The sequence below is a fragment of the Carassius gibelio genome, chromosome B18 (genome assembly GCF_023724105.1).
Source record: "Carassius gibelio isolate Cgi1373 ecotype wild population from Czech Republic chromosome B18, carGib1.2-hapl.c, whole genome shotgun sequence".
Classification (NCBI taxonomy): Eukaryota; Metazoa; Chordata; class Actinopteri; order Cypriniformes; family Cyprinidae; genus Carassius; species Carassius gibelio.
The window spans coordinates 10,491,844-10,509,114 of record NC_068413.1 but is presented as its reverse complement, the minus strand read 5'-3'; the positions used below and the strand labels follow the sequence as shown (position 1 = coordinate 10,509,114).

At 36.1% G+C, this 17,271-nt stretch overlaps 1 protein-coding gene across 2 annotated transcripts in view; it reads right to left on the bottom strand.

Moving 5' to 3' along the window:
* The window catches only part of LOC127977037 (rho family-interacting cell polarization regulator 1), a 65,010-nt gene that overhangs the window by 36,270 nt on the left and 11,469 nt on the right, over window positions 1-17,271 (bottom strand). The window contains exon 1 of one of the 2 annotated variants that reach the window (XM_052581687.1): window positions 16,160-16,623. The exons of the other annotated variant lie outside the window; for it this stretch is intronic. The gene's annotated coding sequence lies outside the window, so the exon portion shown is untranslated. Of the gene's footprint in view, window positions 1-16,159; window positions 16,624-17,271 lie in introns of those variants that run through there. 2 annotated transcript variants of the gene reach the window in all.

Sequence of the window (17,271 nt, the reverse complement as noted above, 5' to 3'; positions counted from 1 at the left end):
GATGATTCTACGATGAGTCACAATAAGAGACATCTGGACCGACACACATGAACACCAGGTGGAATATCCAAAACACACACACACACACAAACACACACACTCTCTGACTGTGGTGAGTTTCAGGATCCTCAATGAGATTTGAAAACATCTATGATTGGTCTGTTTTCTCTGATCTAGACAACAACCAAACAGGATTATGACTGTCAAAATTCAGAAATTAATTTGACATCACGTCCCACTTTACAGCCATCTCATCTCCTAACAACCTCTCCTTCTACAGCAGCTGATTAATGGTCAGCCAATAAGACCTTCATTTCCTCCAGTGCCTGCCTTCAGACTGATAACAACAAGTGAAAGAGGATGTGAAGGGGGGCAGAAGATAAATATAATGCTCTATTTATTGGCCATTTGAAGAGTTGCTGTGGCTTAAAGTGCAAGCGTGCTGTTGTTCTGACTCTGCATTCTGAGCAAGAGAGTTATCGCTTCTGCTGACTTCTCTGCTGATGACTTTACATCCGCATACTACAAAAAATCCATGCCGCCACTGTCTGACAACTTGTACTTCTGAAACAATAAAACTTAGTATAAAGAAAAAGGCTTTAAGAGAGTTTGCACAAATGCAAATGCAAAAAAACAAAAAAACATTCCCATTCAAATGCCAAAAGGAAAATTTATGAAAAAGAGAAAAAAGAATATGTTCACTCAGATTTTGCTAGTAAATTTCCCAAATAATGATTATTTAGTAACACAATGAATTACACATGAAGTAATAAATATGTACAGTTTCTTGCACAGATTATCGTTTTGCTTCATAAGACTTTTGGTATGACTTGGTTAATACCATGGGTATTAATTTTATATTGCTTGTATATGCTTTTTTTGACTCTCAAGTGCCAGTAACTGCTGACTTCCATTTTACAAATCAACAAGGACCGGTTTCAGCTAAAAATCTGTTCTACTGAAGAAAGAAAGTCACCTACATCTTGGATGGCCAGAGGGTAATTAAGGCCTAAATTAGTAAATTAGGGCCCTATGATTTCCACGATACAGAAAACACGGATGAAAACATGGAATCAAGTCATTAGAATGCAATTTACTATATCCTAACACAGAATGTCACTGAAACAAGACTGATAGTAAAATTATTTAAGCAGAATAGGGGGTCTAAGTAGGCTGCAGGATTATGAGGAATGTAAGGTACTTAAGTATTTGCACTGCAGGTGGGTGTGCATTAACATGCCTTTTTGTGTGTGTGTGTGTGTGTGTGTGTATTATATTGTGTATTGTGTATTGATGTGAATTAATGTTAGACAGTGAAAACTTTGTTATGCAAGACAAGACAATTTTTGGAAGAAATTCCAACAATAAAGTGTAAATTGAATTCAATTGAATAGAGAAACTTAAAGGTCTTCACAACAACCAGTCAAAATAAAAACTTGGTTTAACTTGAATAAACTTTTACAAAAATATATTTCTTAAAGTAATGATAGTACTACTACCAATAATAAAATCAATCAATTAATTAGTAAAACATTGCTTTCAAGAAATATTTGCGTACCATCTCCACACATGACTGAATCTGAACACAGAAAATTATGAACTTTCATGACCTTACAGCAAATAGTTCTAGGCAAGTTTAAGAAAAGTTCCCTCTTTATGGATAACCGCTTTCCCACATAGCCACATCATTCTGGTACTGACACAAATCAAATCAATTCCTTAGATGCAAGATACAAGAATGCTTCAGCAACAAGTCAGGGCATGCTAACACATATCTTAAATAGAACATTTCCACTTTCATATGATCTACTTATGGTTTATGAAAGTATTTGGCTGTGTCTGATAAGAGAAAGTTTATGAAACATCCTGCAGCTCGCCATAGCTGTTGGGGTACAGGCAAGATCCTGGACCCTCAAGAACCCAAGACTTTCTGTTTAATCCCCAGCTGGACGTTAAGAGGCTTATGGGTCAATCTACAGTGTAGACGTATAATTGGTCAATATATTACACAGTGTTGTAGAAAAGACTAGAAAATACTAGGGGTGTGCCGGTTTCAGAATTGGTGATGACGGTTATGACGTGAGTCAAATGTGATGGTTCATAACATAACCGTCGGGGGGGGGGGGGGGTTGGGGTTAGTGGATCTACCGTAGAGTCAATTGGTTGTTCTTGGAGATAGTGGGTTAACTCCGTGTCAGTGCGCGCTCTGATCGGTAAAGGGGCAGAGATTTCAGACCTCCATTTATTAAGGAGATCGGTCACAAAACTCATCATCCGAGCCAACGTTTTTTGAGCAAATTTCAAAGCCGCACCCGCCCGCCATCCGCTGATTGTTTTGCGGTCTATGGCCATGCAATGCTTTGCTGATGCGAGTCGCAAAAAAAATGCCATTGTCTGTTCTAGAAAGGATGCAGCAAAGATATTTAATGCTAATGTATGAGGCATAGGCCTACGCTGAGTTTCATTTGCGATGAGATGCGCTCTAGTGCAGTGCAAGTGAACGCGGCGCGCTGGTGCTTCCATGTCGGTTATCATTGTCTGCTATATTTGCTTTTTATTTATTAAAATACACGCAATTGGTTGATGAAACATTTATTAAAATTAAGACAAAATTTGTACAAAACGAAATTCGTTTTTAAGAAAGGTTTTCTACAAAGCAAAATTTTATGAAGTGGTAAATATCATGTCTGACGATTTACAAAACTTCATTAAGTGGTAAAAACCATGTCTCCCGATATATTGCGCATCTTATGATCCTATCTAAAAAATGTTTGTAAAAAATATTTTAATGACACGGTTTTGGCGGTTATAGAGTTCTAATGACGGTGTTCAACTATAACCGCCGGTCTCACGGTTATATACGAACCGTCACACCCCTAGAAAATACCCTCACAGTCCATAACGAAAAACAAAAATAGGCCTAATCCTGGTTACTAGAGTTTTTGAAAAATGCAATGCCCCTCAACCATCTGTATTACACTTCACCCAATACATATTATATATATTATATATTATATATATTAAATAAAAAATAAGAATTAAAAAAACTATGCTACATTTTAACGTAAAATTCAAATAATTTATTTATAGATTCTATTTATAATTAGATTTTTTAAATAAAGATATACACACAAACACCTATAAATACATCCACATTTATGCATGCGTACATAAATATGTACATATTTTATTAAAATATTTATAAATTAGCTTAATCTTGTTAAAATGTACCATGTTTAAAATTTAAATTTATAAAATAAGATAAAATGATTAACTGCATCCAAAATAAATGTTTTTTCATAAATAACATATAAAATGAAATATATTTATATATTTAATTATGTGAACATAAATATATACATGTAAACACACGTAAAAATTTTTGTAAATATATACATTTAAATATTTTTTAATATATAGTGTGTATGTGCTTCTTTATATAAACATAATAAATGTACACAGTGCACCCACATATATAATTTACACAAAAACTGGATGGATGGCGATTGCTTTTTTTTTAATTTTTTTTTTTTATATAAAAGTACAAATATTTCATGTCACTATGTCACTCAATTCACATCATACAAACCTAATAATTATACAAGAATTATTATGAATGTTTGACATCTACATTCTACATGTAGCATAGTCTCGCATCAACAAGTGTCTTGTTAACAACCCAGACTCATTTTAATGTTTCAGTTCCCCAAACCTCAGCGGATGACTGCTTGTGAATGTAATTCCAAAAAAACTTTTCATGCATGTTTTCATGCAATAATGCACTTGCAGCATTCTATTAAAAATCATTAGGATGCGGATATTTAAAATAAGACAGTATGTGGCTCTGCAGATCATGGGCTGTCATGAGCTCAGCAAATAAAATACTTTATTAACTTTATAAAGACCAGTGATATTTATGTAGACTAACTTAACATTTCTGTCCTGTCCTGTTATATCATTCCCCTTATGGGCTGTTATATGAGTCAAATGGGATATGAGAGGTCTTCAAGTCTCTGATCTTCTATAAAGATTTCATGGTTTAAAATAGATTATGACCTATATATCCTCAAAGGGGAAAAAAAGGTGGAGGGGGTCCTTCCCAGTCTCGTTTCATAAACAAATCAAGAAATAATCATAAAGCCAAGGGTTCAGGAGAAGGAAAGAGGATCAGACAAGAAAACCTCCACTTCATGTTTATTTAAACCCTTCAGAGACACAGCAGTGTGCTGCATTCATGGTCTGGCCGGGTCTAAAGTCCTATCACTGAAAAGAAGTGGATTATTCTTCTGTGAGAGCTTTTCTACACTGCATAGGCACATTGATATTTTTTTCCAAGCACAAAAAAAAATCAGAATATCAACATGCCTAATAATTATGCACACAGTGAATACTGTTTCACATTAAAGCCTTATTCATGTGTTGCACAGATGTACTTATTAATGGGCACACATCCAGAGCACGACTAACACCCACTTCCAGACAAACGCTACCATCTTATTAAAAACGAAATCTCAAGCCCCTCTGAACCAGAACATGAAATCACAGTGGTCCTCTATTAATAACTAAAATGCAAAGATTGTTTTGAATGCAATTCCTATCAGAACATCTCCAATACAACACTATCACGCACCGCAGTATGGCTTTCACTGGATCCAGCAGGACTTTTCTTGAGGTTGTGGCTGCACCACTGGGAGAACATCAAGCAGGATTATTATGCATGAAGACACTCCAGCTCATTGGGATTTAACACCAATTCTGTACACCTTCTTTTACCTCATTAGGGTCTATGTAGCAACAAACTGGTCCATGTTTTTGTCACCAAAAAACTCAAACAATGAAACTAAATATCGAATTCCTAAACCGCTTAGATGTAAAATATTTACTTGAAGTATGCCCCAATATATTAAGTTAATATTTCAATAATTAACCAGGACATTTGCATGTTCTCAGCTCTCTGATACTGGTTAATGGTCACATGACATGCAAGTAGGCAGATAAAATATTTAAGCTTTTTTAGTAAGTGTGTTATTTGGACTTTAAAGTAGACTCAAACATATTTTTAGTAATAGTGTATTAACACTCATATTGGCATTTTAAAAACCCAACAATAATTAAAATAAAAAGAATCACTATTGTTATAATAGTACTAATTGCCATCATTAAGTAGCAGTAGCATTACAACAAAAATGAAGACAAAATACATTACTTTCGCAAATTACAATTTAGCTGTGAAGCAAAAATAATTATCTTCCAATTATTCGACATTACAAATTACAATACTAATATTTTTGTCTTAAATTCTTAATTTCAAATATTTAAACCCTCAGACTTTAAACATTTCAAATCCTTAAGCTTTTGTTTTGGCAGAATAGTACTGAAGTACTATAAACGTCTGCCCACAAAAATGTTGGAAATTCTGCAAATTTGTACCGTTGCGCTCGCAAACACACATAAAGACATAGCATTTGCAGCATTTATTGTAAACCCCCATTAGAGAAACCCTGATCTATAGCTCTGAAAATCTGACGTGTCAAGCCTGAGGCTAACTGAGCTGTAATAAATCCCTCATCAGTCTCAGATTATACCATGAGCCTTCCTTTTGTTTACAGGAAGAACACTTGACCCAGGACACAAGGCGCTGATTCAGAATATCCTTAAAGATATTAAAGTCTTTTTTGTACACACGATGAATGTCAATCTGGTCCAAAACAAGACTGGATCTTGTTGACTTTAACCATATAAACATTCTTCAAAAATATCTTCTGTGCTCTACAGAAGGAAGTCACACAGATTTAGAACAACTTTAGGGGAATGAATGATGACCAATATACATATGACAGCAAATATTTTGACACCTGCACATGAGAATTGCATGGAATTTCAGATTCAGTACATTCACAGGTATCATGAACCCGTTTGTCAGCACTTGTGAGAGCTTGAGGAAGTTGATCATGTTTGTGGCCTTTGGTCACAATCACAGACACTCAAGGAGTCACGAGTCACACTGTGTCTTTAGGGTAAAGACAGGCACGGGTTTAGAGAGACGTGTGTGGAGGGCATTAGGTTTGTACTGTGTGTTTGTGGCAGACCACACAGCTGTCTCTGAGACTGGACGGTGTAAGCTGATTAACTTAGAGAGCAAACTGGCAAGGTGTAAGTGATCTGTCACAGCACACAGCTCTTTGAGGATGGCATCATAACCCTGAACTAGTCACAGTCTAAAAGATCAAATCGTACACAGTGGGACAAATTTAAAAACAGAATGAATCTCACATGGGTGGTGATCGTCTTGGAAAACTTTTAACTTATCTGCTGATAAGAACAGTGGATATTCCAGAAGCACCATGGTCCAATCCATCTTCTCGGCCCTCGTCAACTCCCACACGGGGTGGTGGAAATAAAATGATGTTCTTAGTAACACTCCAACTCCTACGATGACCTCACTGTCATGGAGACTAATGGTCAACTGATAAGGGTTTTTCAAAGGCTGATGCTGATATGTAGATAGCAGTGTTGTGTTGACCACCAAAATACCAACAAAAACTAAAAAAAAAAAAAAATATGATTATTATAAAAAAATACAAAGATAATTTATTCGATTCTATATATTTTAATCCTAAAATATTTAAACATTAAATAAAAATATTTAAAATAATTAATTTTATTTTCAAATGTATTTTTTATATTAAAAATGTTCATATAATGTACAAATTAAATAAAATATATTCAAGTGTGATTTAAAATGTTGGCTTATAATACAAAATATCCCAAATGTTTCAGAAATTAAAATGAAATTATTAATTCTAAAATATTTACATTTAAATATAAAATAATATATTTACAATTATTTTTAATTGTAAATGTATTTTACCCCCCCCAACAAACACACACACACACACACACACACACACATACAAATACATATATGTATATATATATTTATAATAAAATATGCAAGTATCCTTTAACATTGGCAAATAATGAAAAATGTCTCAAAATTGTGAATTTAATATGCAAGTAAATATTTTGTTTTATATATATATATATATATATATATATATATATACGTACCGATCACTAGTTCTGTCTCTATTCCTCCACACCAGATGACCAATTATAAATAGCAAATGGTTTCTTACAGCATATTCAGCTGCACTACTGTGTAATGTTTTAAAGTCTTCGAATGAGCACATAAAAGTTATTCTTGAAAACTTTCAGGTGTCCTGTGTCACAGTTCACGAGTCCCGTGCATGTGAACGCACCTTGAGGAGCGAGTGAGTCACCCATCCAGATGCTCCATCTCTCCTGCACTGACTCAGTAATAACAGTCCTCTCTCTCACTGTGTAATGACACACTCCAGAAATACACAGCGTACTATAATACACAGCCTACCTAGGAATTACACAGTATGCTAGGCCAAATACAACTCCACTAGCATTTCTGAAATACACAGAGCCATGATGCCTGTTGTTCAATGACACATTGCCATGGCAATAGTATAATGACAATCAGTTTAAACACGTGGCCATGCTGTGTCTTATTCAGAGAGCCAAGATTATGCTAGCGGTGAATACCACACAAATGGCACAATCATATTGTGAAACATCCAGACGTTGCTCAACATTCCAGCACTGTGTAACAACCCACCGCACACACTCAGGTGTGTTTACTCCAATTTGAAGAGTGTTAAGAGAAGCCAAAAATAACAGGTGGCTTATTCAAGTCCTTATTCAAGTATCTGTAGAGGAAAAGAAGTTGAGCTGAAAATGATTTTTCTTGGATTTAGGAAGTACTCAAACAAATCAAACAGATTGTCTTCAGCATATCTGACATTTTTACTAAGATGTTTATTTTAGGTTAGGCAAAGCGATTTTATTTATATTGCTCATTTCATACACAATGGTAATTCAAAGTGCATTACATAAAAGGAAGTAAAATAATCATAAAAAAATAAAACAAACAACTTAAAAACTTGTAAAAAGACTTAAAAATGTATTTTAAATTACATTAAAACGGTTACAAATTAAAAAAAAAGGATTATACATAAATCCCTGTATCACTGTAAATAATGTTTTAGCACATCTGATCTCTTCTGGAAGCTGATTCCAACTGCAGTCGGCAAAATAGCTAAAAGCGGACTCCCTTTGTTTTGTGTGAACCCTTGGTATTTCTGTCTGACTCGATCCTTATGATCTGACTAGTCCGGTAGATTTATATTCAGCCAGCATATCTGCAATGTATTTAGGTCCTGTGTAAAAGTACTTTAAAGGGCCATTATGATGTTGCTAAAAAATAACATTATTTTTTGTAATGCAATGTGTTAATGCAGTTTACGGTTCATAAAACACATTTTCCACATAATGTACATTGTTGCTCCTCTATGCTCCTCCTTTCTGAAACGTGTTGATTTTTTACAAAGCTCATCATTCTGAAAGCGAGGTGTACACTGATTGGCCAGCTATCCAGTGCGTTGTGACTGGCCGAATACCTCAAGCGTAGCGCAGGACAATAGATCGAACAGTAATGCTGGTTCTGTGATTAGCGGTAAATCCCCAGTGAGCATGATTTCACCAAGTACAACATGTTCCTGGATCAACAACCTTGTTGATCCTGGAACAACATTCCAATCAACCAATCAGAATTCAGATATAACTTTTCAGGAAATATCTGTTTTAGGCTAAAAAAAATCAGGGTTAGGTGCTTCAACACTCTTGTTAATCACCTATAATTTCCCACTGATTTTAGGAATAAATTATGGGTAGGGTTAGGGATTAAGTTAAATCTATATTTTTTTATAATAATGTTGATCCAGGATCAACAAAAGATGTTGATCCAGGAACATGTCATACTTGGCAAAATCACGGCGACCGTAAATCCCCATCACCTTCTTTCAAATGGAGTGGCAGTTAATACACACAGCCGTTGTTCACTAAAAAGCTACACTATATAGATTTCATTATTGAAGATGAATCACCTTGAATGAATTGGAAATGTTACGCCCCTTAGCATACTGTGATGCAGTCTCCCTGCATGACCAGACAAAAACATTAAAACCCATTACAAAAAAGACATTTGTTGCATCCAGTGGGGACATACTTACTGATTATAACGAGTTATACTATGACTTTACGCGTTGTGTTGCATATTTCTCTGTGTAAACATAAAACCATGTCTGCATTTGTGATCTGAGAAATTACAAACAATAAGCGCAAATCTACACTGCAGAAAACTCACGTTTGAATCATCATTGGCAAACTCTTTAAAGGTCCTATGACGTGAAAATGTCACTTTCTGAGGTTTTTTAACATTAATATGAGTTTCCCTAGCCTGTATATGGTCCCCAAGTTTCTAGAAATTTGAATCGGTGTAAATTGAGATTTTTCTATCTTTCTCTGCCTTTGAGAAAATGGAAGCTCAAACGGGCTGATCTTGAATCTCCTCGTTGTGACGTTGTAACGAGAATTGTTACCTCCCCTTTCTCTGCTTTGCCCGCACAAATATTTACATATAATTCATCACAGGCGTTACAAACAGACTTTTATGATATGGATTCGACAGCACCGGCACAAACAGTGAGTAACAGTGTTCATTAATGCCTGATCTAATCATTCAAGTTCACACAGACTTTCTTTCTAAATCTTTTAATACTGATGCATCAGTGAATCAAGCCAGTGACTAAACGATCAACTTCACGTTGTTTCTCTTAGTAGCATGAAACAAATCTGTTATTTAAATTGTGATTTAACTACAGAGAGCGATCAAAGAACGCTCGCTTTTTTTCCGGAGCTGTTACACATCGCGAGTATATCTGCACACTTGCCCAAACTGCTGTTACAATGAATGACGCTGTTATGCTGCACAACGGAGCTCTTACTGCATTCATGTGTTTGCTGTTAGCTGTGGTAAAAGCATTTTGTGAAATAACGTGTTGCAATAATGACGAGATCACTGCATCCACGCGATAAACAGGCTCTGTCTACTCAATCTTGACAGCTGTAATAGTAAATATATATATATATATATATATATAACGTTATATTTGAGAGGGGTTCCACATGAACGCATTTCGAATGCAACGATGTCAGCCAATCACAACAGTTGTGGTTTGCTCGGAGTCTCAGAGCAGACACGCCCCTTCAAACAGAGCATTCAAGCCAGAGGGCTAATATCAGGATCTAAAAATGCTTTTTATTTCTAAATTTTAAATGTAAAAATCATACTAACAATATAAGTACACCTAAGAGAACATTAAAAAGCATTTAAAGATAAGGAAATGATCCATGTCATGGGACCTTTAAATATAAAAAAATTTACTTACAGGCTGTGAGTCAGAAGCGCCAGACTGTCCTTTCAAAGTTGGAATTGCCCCACTTTATAGAACAGCCTTTAATCACAGACCCATTGTAGGCTACTCTGCAGGTTCAGGAAACACTCTTCCATAAAATGCGTCACACAGCGAGCGTCACACTCTGCGTGCTTGAGTGAGGAACGGCCGGCAGACTTGAGAACGTTGTGGCCATAAATAATAATAATTGTAATAATAATAATTTACCAACCACAAAACTTTGAAAGGTTTTTTTTAACTGTGGAGACTTTCATGAACATTTTGAACCACTGAATCGGTGAACTAACTCACGGAAATAAACTTTCATATTCAAGAGTCAAGAAAAGGTGTAGTCCATTACTATTTTTCCTGAAATTTAAAGCAAACAAATGCATCCTTGGTGAGCATAAAATAGTTTATTCAAAAATTTCAACAACAAAAAAAATTTACCAACCCCACAAACTTTGAATGGTGGATATTTCACAATTTTCTTTTTTTTTTACATAAGGTGAAGATTTCATGAACTTTATAAATCGCTAAATCAGTGAACTGACTCACGGAAAACTTTTTTATTCAAGAGTCACAAAAGAACTTATAAAGCCCAACTTATAACATTGTGAGCTGGTTAAGTTTGCAGTGCAGAATGAAACAATCCTAACTTGTGTTTATCTTTTCTTCACAATGATATCATCCTAAACGCCCCCACCATGATCAGGGACGCTGGGAATTAATTTCCCTACACAGTCAGAAAACAGACTCTTATTGCGGGTGTGGGTAGTCAGCCAATCCACACGCGGGGAGACGAGTCGGGCTAAAGAAGGTTGCTGCACAGACGGATGGGTGGGAGCTCTGGACGAGGTAATGAGAAAAAGAAGTCAAATGAGGATTTAATGACTAAACCATCCTGAAAAATCTCTCTTGGCTGGAAGATATACAGTGCTGCGTGGTAACTACACGACACTGCAAAGTTACATGCACAAGATATACATCACCTCTCTAGTCCATTATTGTTTCACAAATCAAAATAATCTCTCATAGATAGAAATATCTTCAGGTATGTTCAGCAGAGGGTTGACAGCACTTTGTTTCCAAGCACATGAGGGTTAATGTGGATTTGGTTAACTGCAACGCTAGGCTTTCACAGTGCTGTCATACTTCTTAGACATCACTGTCCCCACTGCACAGCTCTGTAGTTTTAGCAGCTTCCTGTTTATCCAGGAGATAGCACTGACACAACTATGCTGTTGTTTCCTGCAGGCACACAGCCAGAGGCCGAGCTCTGGGTTGTCACCTAAAAAACTGCATAAACGGTTACAGTTCTTACAAAAATTCAAACATACTACCAAAAACTTTTCAAGTCTGTCTGTCAGACTGTGACACTAGAAATGTGCAGTGACGTAGAAATAGCATAATGGCATATGACACGCGGAACGAGCTGTACTTCCTGTACATCCGAATAAAGTGTAATATTTAAGTATAGCGTCATAATAAAACTCTCCTTTCACTCAGCATCTGTGAAGTGGAGCAGGACAACATTCCACAAGAGACCTTGTTTAAGACTCTCATCAACAAACAACTGGTTTTGGGTGTGGGAAGGGGCACTTTTAATATTTTTTTTTAAAGTAAGCAGCACTGTACAACAGTTCAACTTCTGGTCGTCGCCTAATTAAAACCCAAAATAGATAAATATCACGTGTGCTTTTAAAAAAAGTATGCGACAACAGTGGGAAACTCTGTATACTCATGCAGTGTGCGCATGTCAAAACAGTAAATCCGATCAGAAGCTTGCGACATATAAATGCGCATATCAACCCGATTAATTTATTTAGCTTTCATGTAAACACTACGTCCGGATTTGTCAATCAGAATGAATTAATTCCGATGGAAGCTAACGGTGTCCATGTAAACGCACCTACTGCGACCTGTGATGTCTGATTAACAAGAACATGACTGTTAAGAACTGATTCTTCGACAAATCCGATTAATAAGTCAAAAAGATTCACAAAAGACTCTTGAACTCATAGCAGTTTTAATCAGACTCACTGACTGAATCATTTAGAGCCTTTATTGAGTTCACTACTGACCCTCTCACTGAACCAAGAGCCATTTACTGTATATGACAGACTGATATTTACAATATAGGCTTATAGAAAACACAGTGCTCTACCTACATTTTTGCAACTCCAAAAACGTATCTTTACATACAGTTCGGTTTCCACCAGTGGCAGTAAAACATCAACAATTTTGTATCCTTTTTACACAAATGATGATTATGGGGCAGATTATAGATGAATAAAGACTTATTTTTGTGTGGTTCCTTTCATAATACTATTATATAATGCATTTAAACATTTACATCAAATACCAGCACCGTATATATGGCTTTTCTGACATATTAAACTTGCTCGGTGCCTCACCTGGTACAGAAATGCATGATAAAAGAGCTGGAAGTCTTGTAAAAGAAGGCTAAAATGGAATGGTTTCTTCAGTAAATGCATTTTTGCTCAAGGTTGCTTTTGTTAAATACTGGTTTGCTTAAAACGTCATAATCTATATCTTTAAAGCACACAGCAGCAGGGGTGCAATGTATGGCAGGTCGCTGCTCTGAGCAGTCTAAGAAAAAGTGGAGTTTAAAAATGAACGCCACCCACTGTGGAGGCACACACTGCAATCAGACAAATTAACCATTGCTAATAGCAAGCCACAAAAACTACAGTAGGAGGCCTTGTGTGCATGTGATGTGTGTCTAAACAAGGAGGACGGTGTGCATTATTACACTGAAAAAAATGGTATTAAAATTATTTTTCACTCAGAAACTGCTAGGATATTTCACAAATAATTACACAGGGATGCCAAGTAAAAACATATTGAATTAAACATGAATTTTCTTTTTATTTATAACTTTTCTGGAGGTCTTTTTTTTTTACAGTGGAATCTCTGTGAAGGTATAACACAGAATGATACATTTATGTGTTTAAAGTCACAGTGTCTGCCAGTGAAGCTGAAACAATGGAAAAAGTTTGTGCTTTGCAAGAGAAGCATCCAACCTTCGGGCAGCTGCAACAATACCGGTAAAGAGCACACTTCCAGGTGCTAAAGACTGGAGGAATCATTTGTAACCTCCCACACAGATCCAGACACTCATTTCAAGACGTGCTGGCTTCCTCTGAAACTAGTGGTTGTCTGACCGACAGGAAGAAAAATGAATGCACTATCTGCTTTCCCGAGAAGGAAGAGAAAGCATTGTAGATGATAAAAGGACAAATAGATGCTGGCAGCTAACCTACATCCATTTCTAAAAAACAGAATCCCACAATACAAAACGGGGAATAAATACCCAATTGTGTGCTGCCAAATCGCTAGGCATTCCACATTCTAAAAGTAAGTCAGGTAACACAGATTTCACAAGTTACTGTAGACATATTTTTTTAGACAGTAAACAGTCAACCGGTCCTTCTTCAAGGCATGTCTATTTTCAGAATGGTCAGTCAGGACAGACAGTCTTTCCTCTGGGGGGAGAACGTGCATGTCTTTGTGAGGAAACAGAATGAAAAAGAAAATAATCGAGTGAGAGTTTATAGACAGAAAGCGAAAGGGGAAAAACTGCATGCTCATTGCTTTTCTGTTTGGTTGAATGTAAATATGTTACTTAAACAAGACTTGGAACTACAGTACACATCTGGCACACTGTTTGGATAAGCAAATATGATGTAACTGAATTTTTTTTTATAAATGCCTATCTAAGCAAATAAAGCCAATTTAAATAGAAAATATGCACATAACCGCTCTAGCTTAATGTCACAATCACAACGATTTACAGATTGCAAAAAAACAGGAAGCTGTCCACTAGGACAGTATGACCAGCAGCACACACTTTTACTGTATCACTTTCATCACATTGCTTGATCAAATAATTAGCTAAATTAAATCCCTTCATGTTGGTCCAGGTCCGCACAAAGGACAGATTGTGTGGCCCGTGGTGCTGCCCACAAGGCTCTGAGTTTTCTAAAAAGAAGTGTTCCCACACTCTTCACAGAAAGTACGGCTGCGGGTACAGCAACACAGCCTCACGGTTAGTAGAGTCACAAGGTTCGCAGCAAATCTCACGTGCAAGTTCATAAATAGCACAGCGCACAAAGAACTGGAAGCCAAGACATAGCCACGTCAAAGGAATGAGGACATTTTGCTCTCCTGTTTTCGGTCATGTGGAGAAGATAGTTCGATAATGCTGTAGTACAGGCAATAGCTCTGTAGAACAGGGTCCATTGGGCCTCTGATTATGGATTCACAGATTCATATTTTACCCAATACCGGATACGCTGATAATTAGTTTTATGTTATGGACAATAACTTATAAATAAAACCCTACAATTGATCATTTTTAGTGCTGTCACATCCAAAATAAAAGTTGTTGTTTACATAATATATGTGTGTGCACTGTGTATTTTTATTGTGTATATAAATACACACACATGCAGTATATATGTGGAAAATATATAATTTATGTATTTACATGTCCATATTTATACACAATTATTATTTTATATAAATATATTTAATATATGAACATAATTTTTTTTCTGAAATGTATTCATGCATGTGTGTGTATCTATATATAATAAATATACACAGCACACATATTATGTAAACAAAAACTTTTTTATTTTGTAAATGATTTATCACTTGAATGCAAAAAGTGACAAACATCAACATTATAATGTACAGTATGATAAATGGCTATTAAGGTTTGCTATTGATTAAACTTAACTGTAATCTGAAGAATAATTTAACCTGTGAATATAGCTAAAGTGATCTAAATGTAGGGGGGGGGGGGGGTAAACATGCATAATTAAATATTTAATTAATTAAATATTTGACATTGTAGCCCCAATATACTGTGTATTCCGAGTTTACCAATAAAAAAATGCTAAATGCTAAAACCTAATAAAATTGAATGAAGCATAAGTAAGAGAAGGAATACTGTAATCTACATAAACCATTTTTATGTCCATGCAAATTAAGCGGTCATGGAGGCAAAAAGTTACCACTGTTTTCTAAAATGATCCTAGTGGGCTTGTATGTCCTCCTCTCATGTGAAGAACTGACAGCACACATCATGGTGCTCCTCTCCCATTCCACAAGAAACTACCAATGGTGGCAGTTTGCATAGCTCAAAGTTGTTTACTTGCATCAAGCAAACTAGTAAACTAGAAAAAAGAAACATATACTCCAAAGAAACAAAAATAGCTTATAAGAGCCAGCATTCCCTAGCATGCATAAGGGAGAAAAATCAGAGGGATCAGATTAGGTTTTGCAGGATTAGCTTCATGGGATATTCTCTTCTCTAAAGCAACTGAAGGCTATGAGCAATGACGTGTAAAGAGAAAAAGAGAGGCTTCAAAGCAATAACACAAAGTGCCTGACGGTGTCTTTCCGCTATGTAATTCCTGACTATTAATATCCAAAGTTGCATCTTCTACACACATATACCAAACAAAGCTTTCTTTGTCATCTGAGCTCACTCCCAGTCTCCTCCATGCCATGTTTAGAGAAAGTCTATCACACCGTCTGAACATTCATTTGCAAAATAACTAAAAACTACAAATATTCACAGTTTGTAAGGCAAATGGACTCGCTTTTACCAGGTAGCTCAAAATACATTGGCATAGACTGTTTTGTGTTGGCATTATACTTTACCATCTATTGTATATTTCCGTTAGAGATGTTTTAAGTAAATCTGGTGTTTCAAATAAGCACCGAATATACTCAGAACATGACCATATACATCACAAAAGCGTCGTTAAAATAAATGAATGAACAATGAAACCACATACATGTTTGTCAGGGTTGGTATCATCGATGTTTAAATCCAAATCCGAATCTTTCAATCCGCGCGCTGACACTTTCAACGTCACGTTAATGGATGGAACGAGTAAGTTTCTCGCGCAAGACGTAGAAAATATATCCTCGATAAACGCTCCTGCACTCTCAATCTCGATTCACTGCACACACACACACAGAGAGCCGTGTCACTTTCTCCCTCTGAAGGCAAGGCTGTAGGCTTGGTCCTGTCGTTATCTCGTAAGGGGTGTGGACAAAACACATGCAAATGAAAAGACGTCCATCCCCGGCGTGTCCACTTCACACCCGGCACAGCGTGGAGGGAGTATCGAGGCACCTTATTTCATGAGGGGAGTAAGAATGTGATGAAGCAGGGGGAAAAAATGATAAATCGGGTGATATGTGTAATCTCCTTTACAGTCTGATCTACTGTACATCCGCAGTTGTACTTATGATACACTTCATGCACGATCCTCGTTTTAAATCGGAGAGAGGGGGAAGGGAGAAGGGGAGGGACAAAGATTTGAGCTTTTCCTGGCCTCTTTCAGTGAAACCCAAAGATGTGAAATGAGTTACACCCCTCACCCTCCCAAGAACATCATCACAAGGGTAAACCTGGCATCAGGGTCCTGCTTTCTGTTGTTTCCTCTCAAAACATGCTTTATACTAAAAACACTCATCATGCTTAAGTGTGTGGAATCATATGCCATAAAGGTACATATATTAAAAGACAGATAGATAGATTAGATAGATAGATAGATAGATAGATAGATAGATAGATAGATAGATAGATAGATAGATAGATAGATAGACAGACAGACAGATATATATAATATATATGCTAAATGATATCCACTAATATGATATGATTCAAAAGGAACAGCATTTTGTTTTAGGTGTCGGTTTATTGATAGGGCTGTGGAGGTCAAGAATCATATCATAAAGATAATTTAAAATTAGTGAATGTAGTAATTTACTATCACCAAATAAAAATAAGTTTTTATCACATGTTATACATACATATTTACATAAATAGATTGTAGTGGATAGGCTCCTGCTGATGAGGAATGCAGCTACAGGTTAAATTATAGGCTAAAGTGGCTGC